Source organism: Eulemur rufifrons, chromosome 30 (genome assembly GCF_041146395.1).
Source record: "Eulemur rufifrons isolate Redbay chromosome 30, OSU_ERuf_1, whole genome shotgun sequence".
NCBI classification, from domain to species: domain Eukaryota; kingdom Metazoa; phylum Chordata; class Mammalia; order Primates; family Lemuridae; genus Eulemur; species Eulemur rufifrons.
In genome coordinates, this window is record NC_091012.1 from 15,483,688 (window position 1) to 15,490,588 (window position 6,901).

Consider the following 6,901-nt stretch of genomic DNA (forward strand, 5'->3'; position numbering starts at 1 on the left):
GAAAACCATCAAAATGTTCACATTGGTTCTCTCTGGGTGGCAAGATTGTGGAGGGTATTTTTTTGTATGTCATTCTGTAAGCCTCTGTAATTGTACAGCTGATCCAATGACCATGTTTTATGTTCATAAGCTGAAAAAAGAAAGGAAACATGATGATTTAGAACTAAAAATGCAACAAAAATACTTGATCTTTGCTGGAATGGGGGAAAACCTGATACACAAAATAGGTTTCACCTCATGGATCTTCTACATTAAATTTCAAACTCCTATGTGATCAGATTTACTCCTAAATCATCAAGCATATGGCAGCCTCATTGTGGAGAAGGAGTGCAACCTTGATTTGATGTGACTGGTGCCCACCAGGTCCTTTCTTTCCCAAGGGCCTTGCCAAAGCCCTCTTTACTTCCTTGTTTCACATGCTGTAGATGATGGGGTTGAGCATGGGAGTGAGGACCACATACAGCACGGAGAGCACCCAGTCTTGCAAGCCAGAGTATGCGGAGCTGGGAAGGATGTAGCAGAGAATGAAAATGAGGTAGAAAATACAGACCACAGCAATGTGGGCACCACGGGTGGAAAAGGCTTTTCTGCGGCTCTTGGTGGAGGGACTCCTGAGAACAGCAGCTACCATGTGTATACAGGAGATCATAACCAGTGCTCAGGAGCCACCAGGGCACAAGAGCCACCATCAAACTAAAGAGCAGGGCAAGTTCATTGGCTCATGTGCTGGAGCAAGAGAGTTTGAGCAGAGGAAGTAGGTCCCAGAAGTGGGTGATAAGGTGAGGCCGGCAGTACTTGAGTACAGCTGCAAGCATGGTGTGGGTGAGTGTGTTGGCCAAGGCAAGCAGGCAAGAGATTGAATCAAGTCCTGTCCAGGTCCATTGGCCCATGAGGACCAGGTAGTGCAGTGGCTGGCAGATGGCTGCATGGCAGTCGTAGGCCATAGTTGCGAGTAGGAAGCACTCCCAGGGTGCCAGGCAGTGGAGAAAGAATATCTAAATAAGACAAGCATGATAGGGCATGGTCCGCACTGCAGCCAGCAGATGCGCCAGCACCTGAGGCACTGTTTTGGAGACACAGGCAGCATCCAGCAGGGAGAGGCTGCCTAAGAAAAAGTCCATGGGAGTGCGGAGTTGGGAGGCCACCACGATAAGGCTGACAATGCCCAGGTTCTCAACCACAGCCACTATATACATCAGCAGAAAGATGGTGAAGAGCAGGGGCCTCAATGCCTCTGTGTCTGCAGGCCTTCCAGAAGAAAATGGGACACTAGTGTCCCATTCCCCAGCTGCATGGAGCCCTGCACAGAAACCAGCACCCAGAGGGTCCAACTCAGAGTCTACGAGGGTCTAGGTGTGGAATCCCAACTTACAAGAGGGAGCTGGGGTGAGGAAGGCCCAAAGACAAAGCAGGCAGGTTTCAGACTTAAAGGAATGAGACTTGGAACGGGAGGACTGAGGTTAAGCTCAGAAGACCAGGGTTAAGGTAGAGGCTAGGAGAATGGAAATGGTAACCTCATCAGCCCCTGCACCAAGAGGAGGTGCATAGACCTTGAAGTTATAGTGCACGCACCTCCTCCTGTAAGGATATCAAAGCCAATCCCTCCCTCAGCACCTCCTATCTGAATAAGGGATCTTGGACCTGGTAACTATAATATCTGAAATGGCCCCGTTATTTCACCATCAACAACCCAGGAGAACCCCAACTCAAGATCAGTGGTAAGACATCAGTCAGGTCTCACCCTTCTCCTCCTTGGAACCTTTCAGTGCCTCCTATCTCACTCAGGGTCAAACCCAAAGTCCTCCCGTGGACTACACGGCCCTCTGTGTTGTGCTCTCTCCCATCCTCTTTGATCACCAGGCAAGAGGTCTGTCAGCTCCCTGACCCATGCCATTGTCCGACTTCCCCACAGCAGCAAACGTGCCCCAGTGGAAGAGGGCTTCGCTCTCCTATCCTCAGCTAGTATTTTTCATCTGCTCTCTTCACCTCAATCCTTGGTAATCATTTCACCTGTGAAGTCACAAAAATGCCACCAAATTTTGTTTCATTTAAAATAGTTTATTTTGTTATGTCAATTTCACAAAAAAGAAGGCAAAACAATGACTTTTGCAGACACACAAAAGCTGAGATAATTTGTTGTTAGCAGAAAACATGCACTACATGAAATATTAAAGACAGTTCTCCACAAGGAAAGATGATACCATATGGAAACTGGGATCTATGTAAAGGAATGAAGAGTCCCAGGAATGGAAAATATGTAAGTAAATGTAAAATATTTTTTATTTTTAAAATAGTTCTTTAAAACATGATAAACTGTTTAAAACCAAAATAATAACATATTGTGGGGATTATAACTTCTGTATAAATGAAATCCATGACAAAAATGATACATTAAATATGAAATGTCAGATTTCAAATCAAAAGTGTAGTGTATTATATCTCAAACAAGAAGCAGTACAATTAATCAAAGTACATGCCTAAACTATCGACACAGTTTTGCCATCTTAACGGTAGCTTGTTTATGCCAGCAGCAAAGCAGCCTGGACAGCGAGTGCTGATGAAATAATGAAAGGCATTTCCCATAGCTTGTTGAGAATTGGATATTTTTCCTTGCAAGAAATGGTCCAAAGCCTGGATGAGTGGTAGTCTGGTGAATACGGTAGATGACAGAGAGTTTCCACGTCCAGCCTTTGTAGTTTGAGCAGCATTGTTTGTGCAACATGTGGTCAAGCACTGTCTTGCAAGAGGATTGGCCTGTCTCTATTGACCAATCTCGGCTGCTGCATCCTCGTCATTTCATCCAACTGGTTGTAGTAGACATCGCTATAATCCATTGACCAGGTTTCATGAAGCTGTGGATAGTACATGAAGATAGTGGATAGTGGATAGTACCAGTGGACCATTTCTAAACCGTATTGTTATGTGTGATGAAAAATGGATTATTTTTGACAATTGCGAGCATTCAGCACAATGGTTGGATAAAGATGAAGTACCAAAACACAGTCCAAAACCAAATATTCATCAAAAAAAGCTAATGGTGTCTGGTGGTCCAGTGCTGGTCCTTGGCTAGTAGGTGCATCACTACAATATCTGCCTCCATCTTCACATGGCCATCTTTCTTCATTGTTTGTGGCTCTATACCTCTCTTTCCTTATGAGGACAATAGTCATTAGGATTAGGGTCTGCCTAATCCACATGATCTCATCTTAACTTGATTACATCTGTCAAGACTCTATTTTTTTAAAATTTTTGACATACACTTTATCAAGCAAAGACTCTATTTGGAAATAAGGTCACATTAACAGGCACTGCTAGCTGGGGACTTAACATATGTTTCTAGGGTTAACAGTTCAACCTACAACACTCCTCATTACAATTCTCATGGCTTTTAAAGAAAAAATATGGAAATTCAAGGCCCTAGAATGTTTGTTTGTAATCTTTATACTCTTATTGTGTACCCAACACCCTACTCTCTCTATGTCTTGTTGTTTTGTGGCATTTACAGTAGCCACTGACTATGCCAGGTTCAGTGTGAGGCTGACACTGGCCTGGAAAGGGAGGAGATTCTTGTTCATCTCCAGGGATGGCAGATGCTCTGGTTCAAATGCATTCGATGCAGCCTCGTTGTTCCATTAACTAAATATTGCTCTGTATCTGCAAAAATCTCACAATTCTTTGGTTGACATTTATGAACATTTTTCAGTAAGTATGTTTTTAAAGAGAAAAATGTGATTCTGGCATGATCATATTAAGACAGAAAAATGGACTTAAAGGAAAAGTCCAGAAGTTGACTCCAGCACATATAGGCACTCATCATGTAGTAAAGTTGATGCTGAAAATCAGTAGGGGCCGGGCGTGGTGGCTCACACCTGTAATCCTAGCACTCTGGGAGGCCAAGGCAGGTGGATTGTTTGAGCTCAGGAGTTCGAGACCAGCCTGAGCAAGAGCGAGACCCCGTCTCTACTAAAAATAGAAAGAAATTAGCCAAACAAGTAAAATATGTACAAAAAATAGCTGGGCATGGTGGCGCATACCTGTAGTTCCACCTACTCAGGAGGCTGAGGCAGGAGGATCACTTGAGCCCAGGAGTTTGAGGTTGCTGTGAGCTAGGCTGATGCCACAGCACTGTAGCCCAGGGAACAGAGTGAGACTCTGTCTCAAAAATAAATAAATAAATAAATAAGTAGGGAAAGGATGAATTATTTAACCTTGAAGGTGGATAACCAATTTTTATAAACTCACTCCTTACACCAAAATAATTTCCAGAAGGATCAAAGTTCTCATGTAAACACCCCAAGAACCAACCTCCCATATGGCTGCCCCTCTACTCCTGCCCTGTCCAGGCCATGAGTTCCAGAATTGGAAGCCATGGGCACCGGAAAGGAAGGTACTAAAAGGAAATGTATGATATTTTTATAAACTTGAGTTGGGGAAGGCCATTCCAAACACAGAGGGCAGGGAGGGAGGAAAGGGATGAAGCCTGAAGCTGTACAGGAAAAAGGTGGCCAATTTAACTATATAACAACTAGAAACTGACACAGACAAACTTGGCAACAAATAAAGTTAAACTGCAAACAGCACATTGGGAAATGCATTTGCAATGTGTTTGATAATCAAAGGGCTAACATGTTTACTATACAAGAGCTCTCACACATCACTAAGCAAAAGCCAAACAACCAAGTTGAACAACAGATAAAGGTAAGAACAGGCAATTCTTAGAAGACAGGTAGGAGTAATATGGTCCAGCGAAGGAACAAAAAGATGTTAGTCTTCAGTAATGACCAAAGAACCACATATAACAACATTGAGAATCCATTTTCCCCCATCCTATTAGCAAACATTATGATGATTGATAAGACCCTTACTATTAGCACGAATAAAGATGGTGCCACCATTTTCGTAAAAAATTTTGCAAACTCTCTCAGAAATTTAAAAGTGAATGTCTTCTGTCCGAGCAACTCAAATTCTTAGCTTTGTCCTTTGAAACGTCTGTACAACCACAAAGATGAGTAGACAAGAATGGTCATTGGAGCATTCTCTTTTTTTCTTTTTTATTTCAGCATATTACGGTGTACAAATATGTTTAGGTTACGTATACTGCACTTGCCCCACCCGAGTCAGAGCTTCGAGCCTGTCCATCCCCCAGACGGTGCGCACATGTACTCACCATCAAACTGGTTTTCACTGATCAACACTTAAGTACAGCATTCTTTAAAAATGACTAAAAGTCAGAAACAACATAGGTAAGCGGTGTAGCACATTATAATGCATCCATAAAATGGTTTACTGAAAGAATGAGGTGCATGTCTCTGCACACTGCTAGGGAGAAACGTCCACAATATATATGTGTAAGTGAAAAGAGGAAGCCACAGGGCAATGTATATAGTATCATCCCATGTGTATGACATGAACAAACTCTGCCTTTGAAGCACAGAAGCATCAACCCAGCCTGTTAACTGTAGTTACTGTGTGTGTGTGTGTGTGTGTGTGTGACTGTTCAGTCTGCCTTAGTCTTGTCTGCAGTGTTTGAATGATTTTTCTTGGGGTAAGATTATTTTGGGGATCAGCAGAAAACAATGAAGTTGGCTGCAACTGAAGGGACACTGGCCTGGTCTGGCACCTCAGCCCATGCCCTGACGTAGGTCCAGGGGCCCTGCACTGTTTGCTCCCGTTCTCCAGCTGCAGGTCCCTCCTACAGGGCACCTAAGAAGAGGCGAAAGCTGCCCGCCCAGTGCAACGTGTCAGAGAACAGGACGCCGAGGGTCTCAGCTCCAGGGCCAGGCCCTGTTTGGTGACCTTGCTGGCTGAGATGCTCCCTCAAGCACCAAGCCACCCTCTCGCTCCTTGGATGGCTTCCCGACCTACCAGGCAGGTGGGCCTTTATTTTCCTGATGTCCTGGGGCAGACAGACCTATCTGCAGACACACAGACAAGTGGTCACAGACTGACTTCCACACAGCTCGGCCTCACTGTGCAAACTGTGCTGGTTGTCCCGCTGCTCCCGGGCAAGGCGCGGCTCCTCCCCTCTCTCCCTCTCGGGGACTCAGCTCTCAGCGTGTCTGCCCGGGGGCCTCCTCCACTGCCCCTGCCCGCCCCCGCGGTGCCCCACGAGGAGCCCTGCTCTGATGTGACTGGGGGCAGCTCTCCAGGGAAGGCAGGAGCGGGAGAGCCTGCTGCGTCGCTCCCCCTCGCCTGAGGAGCAGCTCCTGCCCCTGTGCGTTTCCCTGAGGCCCCTTGCCGTGACTCTAGGGACAACGGGGAAGCTTAAGGAGCTGGAGGAATGTCTTGGGAAGGATGAGGCTGGTCTCGGTGCCGGCCCCGCTGGGTGCCCAACTTACCAACCGCAGCCCCTGTGAGGTACCACCTCGCCGGCACCAGCCAGCCGCCTGCTGGAGGGTGGATTACATTGGACCCCTTCCCCTCTGCAGCAGGCAGTAGGTTTTTCTTTCTGGAACAGAGATTTTTTTCTGCACGTGTACCTGCCCTCCCACCTGCCATGGTTTTGCCAAAAGTACCATCCATGGACGTCCCAAAGTCTTATTCCCCATCACATCCTCCCAACGAAGGCTCTACTGGACTGGATTTCAGGGATTTGCCTGGCTCTCCAGGGCGCCTCGTGGTATTGAACCAACAAGCCGAAGGGGGTCATCGTGTTGGCTGCGGGATGGGTCCTTATTATCCAGAGGAGAGAGAACTGCTGCCACATCGTGAGGTCAGGGGAAAGTGTATGCCTGAGAGCCACAGCGTTTGGGGCAGCGCCTCCTAGTACTGCCGTGTGGAAAGGTCACATTTACTGGGGGATGAACGACTGCAACCCCCTATGGACAGGGCCAGCAAGGGCCCAGCCCCTTCAGGAAGGAAGGCTTGGGTCACTGCGTCCTCATCAGCTGGGATGTTAGCT

General features: G+C 46.5%; 1 pseudogene; it reads right to left on the reverse strand.

Moving 5' to 3' along the window:
• Positions 1-412: 412 nt before the first annotated feature.
• On the reverse strand, positions 413-6,522 carry LOC138378779 (olfactory receptor 3A10-like; annotated as a pseudogene).
• Between the last annotated feature and the right edge of the window lie 379 nt (positions 6,523-6,901).